This window comes from Diospyros lotus, unplaced genomic scaffold, assembly GCF_014633365.1.
Source record: "Diospyros lotus cultivar Yz01 unplaced genomic scaffold, ASM1463336v1 superscaf1, whole genome shotgun sequence".
Taxonomy (NCBI): Eukaryota; Viridiplantae; Streptophyta; class Magnoliopsida; order Ericales; family Ebenaceae; genus Diospyros; species Diospyros lotus.
In genome coordinates, this window is record NW_026267104.1 from 3,216,716 (window position 1) to 3,234,299 (window position 17,584).

Sequence of the window (17,584 nt, forward strand, 5' to 3'; positions counted from 1 at the left end):
CTCAACTGAATGAATATATATGGGATAAGTGAAGGAAGAAGAGAGACTGCAAAACTAAGATAGCTCAAATATATATATAATAATAATAGCAGGTCAGGGTTATAGCAGCTGATCAGTTTATCTCTATCGATTAAAAATATAACTTGGAATTGGAGTAAAGTTATAGAGTCAACCTAATATAGAAAGAAATCTTGTTGATTTGACCTAATCTAATGCAAAATATTCTCTAACTAACAATTAGTAGTACTATGTTTTCCTTTATGTCACGTGTCAAGGATAATGCAGTAATTTTGGGATCGCTTCCACGTGGATTTGAAATCTTACGTTAGCATTCGTGATGTTTCAAGACAGTGATGATTCTGATTAACGCATTTTCCTTTTGGTATTAACATATTTAAAGACGTTATTCGCACAATAAACATAAATTAAAAAAAAAAACATATCTGCTTTTAATAAATGTCGCCTATTTTGTATTGTTGCTAAATTTTTAAATATATTTTTATTTAGCTAACGTTTATTAAAATGAATAAGGTAAAATTGTATTAAGATAAGATCAAAATATTTTTCAAACCAAATATATGGAATGATCAAAATAAAATTAAGAAGTATTCAAAGATTTTTATCAAATTATTTGTTATTTTTTTGAAATACACTAAAAAACACATGCATTATTTTTTTTTTATCTGTAAAACTAAAATAAATTTATCTAGAGAGATAAATTTACTAAGAAATCACGTGACTTCTTTTCTAAGAGTCGTCAAATAAATTTAACAAAAATAATATCTCATTTTTTTGTATCTATATCTTGATTAACAAACATTATTTTAATATAAACAAAAATATTTACATTAAAATAATAAAATGAATTAATTTTCCTTACTAATTACATCGATCTCTTCTTCTTATTTTACATTTTTATTTCGATTATCTATCTATCTATCTAGGTCATATTACATTATTAAATTTATTTGGAACAATGATGTTACATGTACGCACATACGAACATACAATTAGATTTATAATTTCACACAGACACACGTATACTTTTAATAAATATTTGCTATATATAATAATGGCTGAATTTGGTTAATGCCGGATTAGAAGATGATGGAAGGTCCTTAATTGGCTTCTGGAAAATGATGGGAGTTGCTCATTTGGGAACAATATATATAATAATCAATCAGTATCTGCGGGTGCTGATGTACATATAAACGTATACTAAAGAAGAGAAGTAGTATTAATCGGAATCGGCAGTGTGAACGCCTACAGTTGGGGACTTGGACTTGCAAGTGAACACCGTTTGACAATTTCTAAAGATGATGATAGATTGAAGAAGACGAAGAAGAAGATAAGATGATTTATTGGCCGGAAATGGACGTGGACTCACCACCGACGCGGCCCGTCAATCCTTGCGTCATGCATTTATGAATGCTGCCCATTGTACGCCCATTAATTATTATGGGTTTTGAATTTCTCTAGCTACACTGTGTTTCAAAATGAGATCTAATAAATATATATATATATTATTTAATCATTGTTATTAAAATAATAATTAATATTACCCTATATATATATACATACATACACACATTGTATTTTTAACTTTTTAAATAGGACAAATAGTAAAAAAAAAAAAAAAGCCTAAATAATTTGTAACTTCATTCAACCGTTTTAATTTTGATAATAATTATATCTCAATTAATTTAATTTAAATTATCTAAAATTAATTGATGAGACGTGTCATAATTAAAGAGTTTCCTATAATCTCATCAAGCATCTGTTTAGTTTAGTATCATATATATATATATATAGCTTCTTATAGTTGATTTCTTTCTTTTTTTTAAACAAACAAACTGGTTGAATTAGATCAAGACTTTCCTATCATCTCTTTTCTGATTTTTCATTGAGCATTCCTTCCGACCTCCTATTCTCTACTCTTTTTTTTAATTTTTTTATTATTTAAACTCAACATTAACAATCAATCCGTACGTTTGGGCTTTTAAACTAAAGACAAATCAATCACAATTAAAGACCCCCCAAAATACTAAAATTAAACAACCTCTTGCTTTCAGTACTGTACATAAAGTGACGTCAACAGGATTTTAAATTATTTTTGTAACACTCAGAAAGTTCGGGTTGCTTCAGAAATAGTAGAATTGAAAAAAAATACGAGTTTCGTGAAAGATTAGTATTTAAAAAGTCCAAAAAAATTGACCAAATCAATTGTAGAGTATACCCTAGGACTTAGATATCTACGAAAAATGGTACGGAATTGACAAACATCTCGAGAAATAATTTTTAACATCGAAAGAAATTAGATCTGAAACAATCTTCGATACAACTTCGATTCAAGTTAAAAAAATCAAATTGACGTAAGGGACTTTCGAAAAGTCAATGGAACCTTCAAAAGTTTTAATTTTTGCATAAAAAATAACCTTAAATGATTTCGAAATGAAACGAAAAGGTTAACTATCGAAACATACGTTAGAACCTAAACGTAATCTCCTGAAATTGCTTGAGAATAGTTAAAATGACATTATTTCTAAATCTTTGGAATGTAAATGAAAAGTATAGAACTTATAAGTCGTTATGAAATTATTGAAAACTCAAGGAGTTGCTTAGAGGGGTGCCCGATACAATTTCAAAAATTATGCGAGTTATAGTGCAATTTCCAAAAAAATTGGACAGCCATCATTAACCAAGTTGTCAGCCAACTCCCACCGTCGATTCCGACCATGGGAGACTCGAGGGAGTGGGCTGAAGAGCCTCAGGGCTAGGCTTAGGCCACCATGGTTGGTCCTTGGCCAATAATCGGCCACGTCGACAGCCGATTAAGTGGGATTTTTCTATCGTATCTTAGCTGAAAAATCGAGGGTTTGGGGGCCAATTTTTGGGGCTTAAAAGAGGGAAATGGGTCGACTTAGGGCAAGAAAAGGCATTATAAACCTTAGATTGGGCATGATTGGTCGTTTAAAGGCTTAATTTTGGCTATAAATAGAAGTCAAAGAAATTGAGGGTTTTCAAATATTCAAGCTCAAAATGCTCTCGTTTTGGGCTGAATTAAGGGTTAGGGATAAGAGGCTTTTGTTCTTGAGTTGGTAAGGATCATTTCTAAAAAATTTGGAGAATTTTCGTGTAGTTTTGGTAAGGTTTCGAGGCTTCATTGGAAAATGAGGCGATAACTTTGGCTGAAGGTTTAAACGGCCAGTTTGGCCATTTCCAATGCTTGTTTCGAGCATTAAAACATTGTGATCGGCTAAGAGTGTAGAACAAGCCTGAAGCAAAAACTAGCATCGCTGATGTACCGAAACTAGAGAAAACAACCACACGCAGTGCACGCATAGGGAACGTGAGGGTGTGTGGCCAATAGGTAATTTTTGAATTTTTTTAAAATTTTTAGAAAAATATTTCATGAGTTATTGTGAAAAAATATTTGAGAAAATATTTAAGGAGCTATTTATTTAGGAATATTAAAGAGAAGACTAAGAGGAAAATAAAGAAAATATGAAGAAATTATGAAAAAAATAGGTGTTGATTTTTTTTTTAATAAATATGATGAATAGGGTCTTTTGAAGCTCGAGGTTGAGTGATTGTGTGATTTTTGAGGTCATCACAAAAATCAATGTGGTGCACGTTTTTCGAGAAAAATCTATATTGGTCAGAAGTGAGTGATTTTTACCCCCAAAAACTTATACGTGATGAGATTTCCTTTATTATGCTTGTTATTTTTTAGAATTTCTAAGTATTATGTAATTTGTGAGCATGTTATCATATATGTACATATATTATTGCATCGATAGAAGTGATTTCTTCACATAGCATGATATTGTTGGCATATTGATAATTCTACATGGGATGGGATATTGCCGTGATAGTATAGCTGTAATTCTCTAAAGGTATTGCTGGAACGATGTATAGGAATAATCCATTGTCTTGTGTGCAAAATAGGACTCTATATACCTAGGATTCCATGCCGAATTGTTTGCTAGGAAGTTACACTTAGGTATTTGTTTATGTAAGTTCATGCATTATACATTCATATTATTTTAACCCTCTCTTAGAAGATTCATCTTCTAATGTTGGATATCTATTCCTAAAATATTCTACGCTCCAAGCGAGACTGAGCAGCAGAAAAGGACGAAGAAGTGATCGAGGCGTGAGTATGATGGAAGTTGTAATAGGTCATAAGCCAAGGGTAGGACAAGATATCTAGTTAGATTGACTTGTTTTATTTTCGATTATTGTAATGTTATGATGAACAATATGTATGAACTCGTTTATGTTGTGAATTTTTGAGGTTTCTTAAGGTTTTGATTCTTGCTTCCGCTTATGTTTAAGTACACAATTTCTTAGTCATGTTTGAAAATATTAATCTTATTCAGGTATGTTGAGGATTTTAGTATGATTCGTATATGTATTAAAAAAAAAAATCTTAGCATAAATTTTAGAGGGGAGTTACAATTTTTAATATCAATAAAATTAAAAATAAAAAAGGGTCATCATCATCATGACTTATAATTGACAAAAATGTGAGCCTCCCTAATATATATATATATATAATAACTTTTAGAAACAATTTTATTTTATTTTCATCTATACATTGTGGTGTTTGAAACCGTCAAATCTTAATCGCAACATACATAGCGGTCAACAAGGCGGAGTTTGGCTGTATGCAAGAGATTCAACATCTTCGAGAGAAAAGCCAAAAATTAGCAAGTGTTCAGTTTTCGTACACGACGCATCTCTCCCTCTCTACGGGTCAATGCTTGCTTACGTACTTCTGGACACAAAATTAGATGTTTTGTGTGGGGATACTTTATTACAGTTTTTTTTTTTCTTCATATCTTAGTATTTAAGCGGAGAAAGAGAGTTACGATGCCTACTATATATAAAGATATATAAATATAAAAATTCTAAAATTCTTCTTCACGTCTCAAATTTTGAATTTATTTTAATTATAGTCTTGAAATTAATGTATATTCAACTCATGAATTCTTTCAACGTGAATTTTAGGAATGATTTGCAAAGGCACACGTATACGTACGTAGACGTAGTTCTCCAAATAGGAGCGGCAAGGGAGATTCATTAAATTTTATTATTTTTTATTTATTTAATAATAAGAAATTAAAGTTATAATAAACAAATTAAATTTATAAACATTACTAAGCAAATCTTGCAATTAAAAAAAAAACCACAGTAATTAGAGTCTTGAGATAAGAGGAACCTTGCTCCTCCTCCTCCTCCTCCTCCTTGTAGGAGAAGTACTTACTTATTAGCCGCCTCATCCTGTTCCTGTTCCTATTCCCAGCAACGACATTGTTGACTGCACAGCACAGCACGAGCAAGGCAGATGGATGAAGGATCACCGTCGCAGTCGCCGTCGACGTCCTCCATAAAGAATATATTCAACGATCCTAGACTTTTAGCCTCCTACGCAACCTCATTTCCTACTCCAATTTCCACTAATATCGCTGTTGCAGAATTTCCATCTTTCCTTCCTTTATAATAAAAAGGCACACTGCTTCTGCTTCTGCTTTACTTTCATTTTCATAATCTTGTCGGAGATGAAGATCCTATCAAAATTTGCATTTGCGATCATTAGTTTAGTTGCAGAATCAGAACCTCTTCTAGAATCCTTATCTCCATCTATATATATATATATATATATATTATTAATGGCAGGCAAGCAAGCAAGCAAGAAAGGGACCAAAAGAAAAGATATTCTCAAAATTCACGACAAGAGCTCTCAGCTAGCTAGGGTTCTAACGGTTAAAACAATTTTTTTAGAATCGGCTTGTTCTAATTAATATCAATTGTTGGGATTAAATTACACACATAACACATAAATTTTCTAGAGTGTTTGATTTGCTCCTAAAATAATTTGTTGGCTAATCGTTAATTATGGCAAACTAGTTATTCTTGGCAAATGAGTCAATGCTTAACGCCGCCTCCCCATCGGAACTCCAACACGAAGTCCCTATTCTATCTCAGCTCGTCCGTTTCTGTTGGCCAAATTTTTTCAAACATTTCGATGCCTCCTTTCCCATCCATTTTCTACTAATTTTAAGATTCATGTTTTTCGTGTAGAAATTAAATGTATAAATATTGACGACTTGCCCACCATTCGTTAACATCCTCGGCGGGCGCTAATGTTGTGCCGTACTGCATTTTGGGCCACCCAAATGTCAACTATCCTGGAGCCTACCTGGCCGTGGGGCCCATCAAGCCCACCAATCTCCATCCACCTGGCAGAAACTCCACATGTGCGGCTCTGGGACGCCCACGTGGAAGCACATTTAAGACGATGATTGACATATGAAGAGGGAAACCGATGGGCACGCATCATGATTGGGCCTGGTAGGTGCTAATTGGGCCCACCACCAAAAAAGGTATTTCGTATTTGTTCTGAGCAAAATGGGCCTGGCCTCACGGGCCCACCCATCTCCCACGTCTCCCTTCTCGGCCCCAGGTGTCAAGATCACAAGCGGCTACAATTAAACTAATCCGATCGCGAGACACCTGTCTACGCAATACATAATGTTCTTTTTTTTATATGATGATGAGAATACACCATTATTCTTTTTTAAATGGATATCGGATAAATTTATGGATATGAACAACCAACTGATGACAGATACAATCAATGTGGTTTCCAAAGCCCAGTTTGGTGGTGAGTTAAATGTATATTTTAAACGTTAATTATTAGATATTAAATTTGGTTACAAGTATGAGTTTGTTAATTTTGTATTGACTTATTTGATGTGCCTAATTTAGATGGCACTCAAAACACATCTAAAAAATATTAATTACGATTTCTCATTATCAAGAAAAATATAGTAAATATATACAAATCTACATATCAAAGCCGACTCCACCATAAAATTATCTAAACAACCGCCTAAGACTCCGTAAGTCTTAAAATTTTGTAATTTATATATATTTTTATTTTTTTAATAATAAATATTTTATTAAAAAAAATTAACCCAAAATAAAATTCAATTTTAGTCCAAATTTTCATGAATACCTAACCCAATAATCAATTTACAATGTTTTGTCTTTCCAATTTTTTCTTTCTAATTTTTTATTGTTTTCCTTGAATATCCCATAAATTTTAAAACTCTAAATTTATTTTTGATAATAAATTTTTCAATTGCAGTTCTGAAAAAAATCTCATTATTCTCAATTTTCTCTTTATTATTTTTTTGCTTGTCTTAGTTGGTTGTTTAATTTTTTTTCTCTCTCAAATATTATATTTTAGTTAAAAATTCACTATCATTAAAAAATTTAAATTTATTTATTTTTCTTTAATTTAATAAAATGATGAATTTTTTTTGTATAAATATGTATTATTTATTTATTTATAAAAAATTAATATTCTTAAAAAGGCCCCAATAAACATTTTTGCTTAAGACTTCTAAGTTGGTTGAGACTGAAGGAGTTAAAAATTTTGAGTCCAAGTTACCAAAAAGAAAAAAACTATAAACTTTGATTATGTCAATCTGAAGCACCTGTCAATAACTAAAATACTGAAGTGAAGTGCATTAGATATATAGGTGAGTTTGTAGGCTTAAAATTGAAGATTTGGCCACATTAATAGCTATTTCTAAATTTTGATAAACAAGAAGTACATAAGTAAATGTAAAAGCGTTAAATAATAATAATAATATAACTAAATCTTATTTTCTGTAAGGAAAGGTGTCCGTGCATTCATACCCATTGTATCAAATAATTTGGGCGGATGAAGGCGGCGTCAGTTATCAGACAAATCAGGAGGAGGGCATTTAACATCAAGCCACGCGAAGGGCCGACACGTGGCGTAGGGGTGGGGCCGGGGCTGCAGACAAGGCAGTGAATTGTGGTGTTGACTTGGGGGGAAAGCATTTAGTGTAGACATCCGAAGTCAAAGGTTGTGAAAGGTGCCGTTGGCTTAGTGGGTTGTGGCGGCCAATGGCGGATCAGGGTGTCGTTTTCTTCTGTTCCCGAAAATAATAATAATAATAATAATAATAAAAATGTCTTCTTGTTGTTAAGGTTTGGGATGAGCCAGTCCTGTCCTTTGGGTTCAATCAAAAGGATTAGATACTCAGACCACGACTTTCTCATCTAGTCCAAAATATCTACAAGCAGAATTAATTGCAATTACAATTAAAATTAAAATTATTTTATTTTATTTTTTGTAATTTGATATTTAAGTTTAGAAAATTAAAATTAATTAATATAAAAGTTGAGGTCTCTCTCAATTTTAAGAAGAAATTCCACTTTTATAATTAATTTTTTTCTAATATTTTATGTTTAAAAAAAGATATAACATTTTATTTCTAACAAATTTAGAAAATATCTGAATGGATTTTTAAATTTATAATATAAATTTTAAATATAAGAAAATTGAAATTTTATAATAAGAAATTCAATTATTCAATAAAGTTTAAAATTCTAAAATAATTTTTTTTTTTTTGTAAGACCTGATTCATTTTATTTTAGTAAGTGCACATTTTTCTTGTATATATAAAACTATTTAAAAAATATTTGTGTAGCTGTATGAGTTTTAGTTGAGTTTGTTGGATTATATTTTGTGATTAAGTTAATTTTAAGACTAAATTTAACTTAATTATAATTAGATTCAATCTTAATTAGGGAGTGAGCATTTAAATGGTCAGGTTATCAAATCAACCTAACTTTAAAAAACAAACTCTGAAAAAAAATCAAAATGAGTATAATAATTGAATTGAATCGATTGAAATTTTTTGCCAATTGAACTAATCAAATTGATCGAAGAAAACTTCAATTTGATTGATTAATTGAATGATGATATTTAGTCTATAAAAATTCAAAATATTAATAATTTTAAGCAAGAATGAAAGTGTCAAACCAAATTATGTCTGCCTTGTGAAAGATAAGGCAAACAGAGGGCAGAGACTATTGGAGCTCGCAAATAGGGGTGGATCAAACTAATAAGAGAAGATGTAACACCTCATTTTTTTTAACATGTATGAGTTAGAAAATTTTGAATTTTATTTATATATATATATATTTTAAACAATCTCCGCATGTTTAAGACAATTATTCTAGAATTCACAAAATTTTCATCTATCTACCTAGCATGAGATTCATCATACATTACATACGCTAGACTAGATATTTTATCAATAGCTGAAGTAAGAATCGAACCTAACTTTTAACATTAACCACAAATTCAATCATCCATCAATAACTTTCAAAACGTTCTGAATTCAAAGTAGTAGACTTAAATACAAAACAGCATGCACTTGCTAAGTGCTATTATATGTTTTTTCCATGCTTGCCTCTGCTATTTCTTCATTTAGAACATTTGAATATTTTAAAAATATGGTCCAAATTATATGATGAATCATCTAAGTAAGAGTACAATAATCATGTTTCGTGCATGGATGCAAAATGTCATCATTCTATTCGTTTGAGTCGATCGCACCTTATTGCTACTCTCTCTTTTTACGACCTCCTTATCAGGACGAAGTGTATGGGAGCACCCTTGGCAGAGCAGCGATACCTGTCCGTACTCTCAAACATATGCGATGCATGAACAATAATATCATCGTGACCATATGCATATTTCATCATCATAACATGTGAATGCAATCTATATGATATATAGCATAACAAGGCATGTCAATATGCTAAAACCATTCACATAAAATCTGGTCTAGGGTCGAATCACTTACAAGTCAAAACTATTTGCATGAAACTAAAATCAGTTTTGGTAAAACCACTCACATTTGAAAGAAATTTTATCACCGAAATCTCAAAATGCGTGTTGATCTCGATTGTCATGTTGAGACCTAATAATCACACTAGATGCACTCTCACCCTGCAATTAAAACACAATAAAAACACATTAAAACTTTTTATATTTTTTTTCTTTATTTTGGTGAGAGGTTTATACTCGTTAGTGTACGAGTGCAGTTGTAGTCCAAATTTAAATTTATATTTTCTGCATGAGTTCCAGGTCATCCACTGAGAGATTTATTTATGGCAAAAGAAAAAGAATGTCACACACACGCACACTCATTTAGATGGATTGGTAACAAGATTGTTTTATAGTTTTTTTAAACAACAGATACTAGGAAATAAAGTAAGACAGATGTAGAAATAAATACTGGACGTGAGAATATAAAATTGGATAGCTCTTGAGTTAAGACAATTTCAGTACCAACCCGTTGATTCTCAAATTTTAGCAGACAAGGTTAGTAACATTAATTTAATTTCAGATATGAGGGTTTGTTACTAAATGCAATTAGAGATGATGATAGTTCTAGTTTAAGCAATCCTCATACATGATATGTGAGATTCTAATTTAAGCAACTACCATAAATTCAATTACAATTAATATACAAAATAACTAAATTAATCATCCAGATTTGGGTATAATAGCGTTTCCAGTTCTAGTAACTCCCATGCGTGATATGAAAGCTCTAAGTTAGAGTTACGCTCCAATCAAATCTAGTGATTTTTCAATAATTAAAACACACTCATACTGAAATTTAAATTAATGTTACTCATTTAAAGCGCATTTTTCTTTAGGAATCATTGGCGTTGGACACTGTCATTACCTTAACCCAAGATTAGATTTAGCTACTCACTTCTATTTAAAAGTTAATTAACAAGAATTTAAATGGCGTAATTTAAATAACAGAATTTAAATGACAAGAATTAAGATAGCATAAACTAACCGACCATTTAGACGGTGGATAATTAAAGGACAAGAATTAAAATTGCAGAAATTTAAAGACAGAAATTAACCGGCCATTTAGGCGGTGGATAATAAAGTAACAATAAATGACATAAGAATTTAAAAGAAGAAAGGAAGGAAGTAAGATTACGAGAGAAAACAAGAGAGAGAATAAGAGCAATTCTCTAAGAGAAACTTTAAGAATAAAACTAAACTTTGATTCAAGTAATAACCACCTCCTCCACAAATGCACCCAAGTGAGCTATTTATAGCCCACAAGATGCAATACAAACTACACAATTATTCAACTAAACATAATTATATCTAATGGGCACTCACAAAATATTCACCAAACTAATGGAAGAAAATTAGGTAAAAGACAAAAAATACCAAAGACTTTAGGTGGTGGACTACTCATAAGAATACAAAAGACTTTAGGTGGTAAATCACTTATAAAAAAAAATACAAAACAAAGAAAAGTCTTCTACAAATTGGGCTTTGTTGGGCCTTTGATTGGTCTTGGGCCTTTGGTTGGTCTTAGGCCTTTGGTTGGATTCCATTTGATAATTGGGCCAAGTGCTTGGCCCACTTGAAACATCCTCTAGACTCCATAATTAACCTTTGAATTTGAGCAATAAAAAATGGGTAATCTAATGTCTTTGATTATGCCTCTAATTAATTGTAGAAGCCAACTTCCTTACTTCATCCTGAAATAATATGTAATACGAATAATTATTTACTTTAAGCATAAATATAAAAAGCCAAAATAGGGATATAATTCATTAGAATATAAGAAATATTGACCCTTATCACACACTCTTGCTCAAATCTTGATGCCTCAATGATCCCTGACCATAACATTTATTCAAGAATTTCAATATCTTAGGTTGTGTTCTCTTTGTTGTTTTCAAATTATTTTTAGTTTTTGATTTTCTAAAATAATGAAAACATGTTCTCTTTGTTGTTTTTAAAAATATATTTTTAAAAACAAATCATTTTTAGTTTTCGATTTTCAAATCATTTAGGTTTGTCTTTAAGACTAGTATTTATATGTGTGATCTTGTAATATTTTGGCATGAACATTTTTGTAAAGAAAGTGCAGAGAGCATTTTTATCCTAATTCTTATCTAAGTAATTCATTTGTTTAGTGACGAAATTATTTGATTCTTATTATTCTTCCTTCTTCTATCTTAGAGTGTGACGAATCGAAACTAGTATTTTCTTGTTTGTGGCGAACTTTCTTATCAAATAAGGGGTGCTAATATTTCTTTTGTATTTTTGGCATACCACTCTTGGGCTGAAAACACCACCGGAGATGCCTCAATTTGGCCAATTTTAGATCGGCTCTAGCGACCCATGCGATAATCCGGCCAAGCTTGAAACCTCTTAGAACTTACATGAAATCTCACCAAAAATTTTAGAAATGATCCTTACTCACTCAAGAACAAAAGCCCCTTTTACTTCTCCTTCAATTCTTCCTCAAACACTTGGATTCTCGAGTTTAATTTTTGACGTTTTTGGCCACCCCAAACCTTTATTTATACTCGATTTCCAGCCATGTCGAGCCATTCCTTATCAAATACAAGCCCTTAATGCCCTGATACGACCTTAGATCGCCTTAAATCACCGTGATTTGCTTCAAATACCCCTTTCCCCAATTTTCGGCAACCCACGACCATGCCTCGCCATGTTTCTGTCAAATCACGACCATACTTGGCCATTTCTCGGCCAATACTTACCCAAATTAATCCACCATGCTCTAGGGTCCACTTTTAATCCCTTGAAATGACCCTTTAGATGATGGTAGGAGGCTGGTCGTCAGTGGCAGTAGTGGCCGACAGTGGCCATGGTTGCCTTTTTAAAAAATTACGCTTTAACCCTATTTTTTTCTAATTTCTATTTTGTCCTTTGTTTGAAGTTCCTAAGCTTTGATATCTTACCACTTGAACCCCTATGTTCCATGCTCTTCATTTGTCCCAACAAATGTAAAAAAATATCATTTTTTTGCCATTTTCCATCTAAAATTTAAAATTACACTTAGGCACGAAACTTATGCAAAATATATATGTTTGATAGCGAATCCTTTTGTTTTACCCCAAACCCACTTCAAGGTTATTCCTTATGCAACACGTAAGTCTTCTCGGGATTCCGTTGCCTTTTCATAAGTCTCTTATGATGATTCGATTTCTAGGCTACATCGCAGCTGTATTGAAAACTGTATCTGTTCTGATTTTTTTCAATACCATAAATCTCGTCTCAAGATACTCGTCAATTTCATACCTTTTTCTTTAGACATCTAAGTCTCGAGGTATTTCTTTCCATTAATTCGGCAATTAATTAATTAAATTCTTAAACCAACTTCTAATTTCTTGAACTTACTCAACACTACACAATACGGGGTATTACATAAGAGACAAAGACTTGAAGATGCCAAACAAACAAAGAGACAAGAAAAGAGAAGAGTAAAGGAATTGAGGACTAAAGACAACAAGAGGATTAGCCCAATCAACTAGAGTACTCGAAGACAATGAAGAAACAATGAAATAGGGAAGACGACGAAGAATGAGAACCGGACTGACAAGAGTAGAGACAAAGACTTGAAAATAATGAACGGACAAATAGACAATAGAAGAGAAAAAAGTTGGCTTAAGTAAGGATTGGAGATGATGAATAAATGAAGAGACAAAAGAAGAGAAAAGTCGAGGAAGTGAGGACCAAAGACAACAAAAGGGGATTAGTTTGGCTAACTAGAGTGCTTGAAGATTATGAAGAAACAACAAAAAAAAGAAGACTTGAAGACGATGACAAGAAAAAAGAATGACGATGAAGACTCAAATACGATAAATGGATGAAGAGATAAGAGAGTCTATGAGTCATTGTCTTGCAGTCGTAGAAAGAAGGTAGGCGATAAGGGTGGAAGGTGTGCTTTCTTTGAAATGAGGGTTTCAATTTTCGGAATTCAGACTATATATTTTATATATAATATACATACACACATTATGTTCAAAATGCCACTGTTTTATTATACTTTAGTTGATTCGGGTATTTTATCAAAAAATTTCAATTGAACTGACAAGTTTAAAATCAAGTAATCTTGAGATCTATATTAATATGTCATATCATTTTTATTAATAGAATTTAATAAAAAAATCAAAAGACAAATTAAATTTTAACCAAAATTAAAATGTAGTTGTTGGAGTAACTAAAATTAAACTATAATGATGAATTTATTACATATTATAAAATTCAAGAACTCATAATGTAATTAATCCTTAATTTATATAAAAATAATAATAATAATAATAATATTACCACCACCCCTTACTGCTGCTGCATGCTCTTCATTTTCAATTGCGGAATCACAATTTTTTTGCATAATTTTCTTAAGAAGATCCATTTTATCAGTTTTTTTTTTAAAATTAATCTCATTATTGATAATAATATTTTCATAAATATAAGTTAAAACACATTTTTTCTTAATATAATAAAGTATTCCATAAAGAAAGAAAGTTCTGTTTAGTATTACGTGGAAATTAGGTTAGATAAAGTTGATTATATGAATTCTAATTTTAAATTTTTATTAAAAATTTATACATAGAGAAAGATGTAATAATTTTTACCTTGTAAGTATGAGCACTTTCGAAGATCAGTGGCGACACATAGAGAGAGGTGGGAAAAAATATTTTTGTCCACAAATAAATGTTATTCTCTGGTTGTGAAATTTATTTTCAAATTTCATCTATTATGATGGAATTTAATTTAGTTTGATTGAATTTTATAATTTTTTTTCATTACAATCATAAAAAGTTCAAATTTACTTAAACTTTATTTCCAAATTGTGATTCATTCATTCCAAAAAAGGTTAAACTTTGCTATTTTTTTAAAAGTTATTTAAAATATAAGTTTATTTAGTTACACGTACATAATACTCTATAATTTTATATATTTGGAGAAGCTCTCTACGTTTTCAAGTCTAAACACCCTAACAATCTTAAGTGACGTGTAATAATATATCAAGATAATCTAAATGACAATGAAACTAATTTAAAGTGAACATATTTTGTTGACAATTACTATGTAATTTAATTCATTATTAATATTTAGACAAAGTAAGAGTCATTGACCGATTAAACTCACTAACTCAATACTATGCGATAGATCTTAGTTGGATAGTTGGTGCGATAAGATGGCACATTGAAAACTCTTTCTCAATGTATTATGCCTTGGCCAAAGACTTCTTTTATCATATATCAACAAAAGATCGTGTGCGACATTTGCCTTAAGTTGAAGATAATGGATTCTACCTGTCAAACACATGCCTTCATATATCAATCAAATGAGACCATATAATGAATATTCTTACCTAACATTTGCGTGAGTTCAAATCACTAGTAAATATCGCACATCAATACATAAGACAATAATGCCACTTCAAGTCAAATGATTAGTTATATAATCACAATTAGCAACAAATTATTAATTATTTTCGCCGTGTGATTTGTTATTAACGTTACATTCAATGTGTTCTTCAACTAATAACCATCCACATGTTTATTATAAATATCTTATACTTTGTGACATGTGACTCATCACTCATTATTATTAATATTTTATACTAATCAAAGTAGTAAACATGTGTATTAGTTTACTCAATTAAAATCCTCATTTAAGGAAGCTAAGGACTATGAATAATTTAAGATTTTTAGTTCTAAAAAATATCGTTTACATATTCATAACAAGTACTTGAGAATGATATCTTTAACAATAAATTTAAGGACTCATTTATACAAAATCAGAGTTATGAATAAAGATAAACTATCACCTTATTAATATTATGTGTAAGAATACATCAAAATGCCCTTTTAAATGTCATCTAAATCTAATATTAGAACATATCATTAACAGATAAAACAATAAAACTTGTAGTTGGTAAATCGTTTTTAAGCCATCAAGACTCTACAAAAAAGAAAATGATTAGAGGGTGCTAGTAAATCCTCGCACAAATATTCTGATATTTGAGTTAAATTTTTATATTCAAAAGAGATAATTGAGCTCTTTTGTAGGTAAAAGTGACTTATCTATGAGGAATGAAAGTCTGTCTATTTATAGTTGAGTCAGAGGATTTATGATAAGCATTCATGGTATTCTGAGATCAATTAGAATTTAGATTATTATGGATAATTCTTAACCTTGTAAGATTATCAGAGAAACTTTTAGAGTCATCCATTTGCACTTTCTTTACTAGGAATACCCCATGGGTGACTTCTCTAGGAGATCTCATGGCTCTTCTAGAGCTTTTTTCATAGAGTTTGCCAAGGCTCTCTCTGAGACCTTTTAGGCGAGAGTCTATTGAGATTCTCCTATGGACCTTTTCGTCGAAAGGGCCTTTCGAGGTCTTTTGGCTTGACTCTTTTTTTAGCCTTTATGCTTTATTCCACTTTTTTAGGCTTTTTGTTCATGAGCTTCATGATTGATGCGTATTCATTAAGTGGATCCTATTATTTTGCCTTTGTTAATATTTTGATGATGAAAAATTTTATATTCTTGACATTTGAAAATGAATTAAAGTTTATCTTTGGAAATGAAAAATATTCATTTGAAATGAATTTTGGGTATTTAGTTGAAATCAAATGTGTTAAAAAGTGTGAAAATATTTTTTGGTCAAGAAAACTCATTTTGTAGCCAAATCTGTCAAAGCAATGTTTTAAATCTAAGGCCAAGGAGTCAATCATTTTTGAAAAGGAGTCAATTGTTTTTCCAAGCATGTTGGCCATTTTTATGCAAGTTCTTAGCCAAGTGTGGTCGAAAGCTATTGCATTATTTTTGGTCATTTATTTTAGATCCAGTCGATTGTATTTAGTCTCCCTATCGATCGGATCTTTAGAAATTGCTCTATTCAGTTGACCATTTCTCTGAGCCTATCGACCATTTTTGTCATAGGTTTTTCTAACGACTAGTTTTGTAGGCTATAATGGTCACAAATGGCTAGTTTCTTTTGAAGCATTGAGAAGCCTATAAATTCAGCCTCAGGAAGCAATTGAGAAGGCTAATAAACGAGAAGGGAAATTATTTTAAGCTTACATTTGTATTCATATATGTGCTTTCACATTTTCTCTCAAAAGGTCTTGTAAATCATTTTTGTATCAGTTGTTCAAATCTTTGTATTTATCTTTTTGAGTAATCTTGTAACTGAGAGATTCAACTCTTAGATCATTTCTTTGTATTTAATTATTGTATTTCCTAACATGTGAGCTAGAAAGCTTACTAGGGTATGAGGTTTGTAATCCTAACAATTTATGTTAGAGGGTCTACTTGAAATCAAGTAGGAGATTTAGTGAATTGCTTTAAAATCCTTAGTATGAGCTAAGGGAGTGGATTTGATTATTCCTTGTGGTTGTGCAATTTAAATTTTTCTTATTTTTACTAAATCACTTTTTATTAAGATTACAATTTTAAGAGTTTTTAACAGCAGCTAAAATGACAAATTTTTGAAAAACTTAATTCACCCCTTCTTGAGTATTTATCTAGACAACAGATTTTCTCTTTTCTCTGGTTTGTCCCTTCATCAAAGTCTCTTTTCTGTCTCTTGTTATCTTTTTCTTTATTTCCTTCAACTATTTCCAATACTTTAGCCTATAAAATGTACTTGTTGGCTTAAGCAAACAATTTTGCCAAAGATGTAGGCTGATTTAAAACTAGGGATTCTTATAGTAGTATCGATTTCGTCGTGTGTGAAGTATCAAGATTGTTGCCATACCCATTTGGAAGCCTTGTACTTCCAATCTTGCTTTTCTAAAATGATCAACTTATTGTCAAAAGATTTTTTTATCACTTTGACGGATTCTAAGCAAATTTGTAGCATCTTTCTTTTTATAGCTG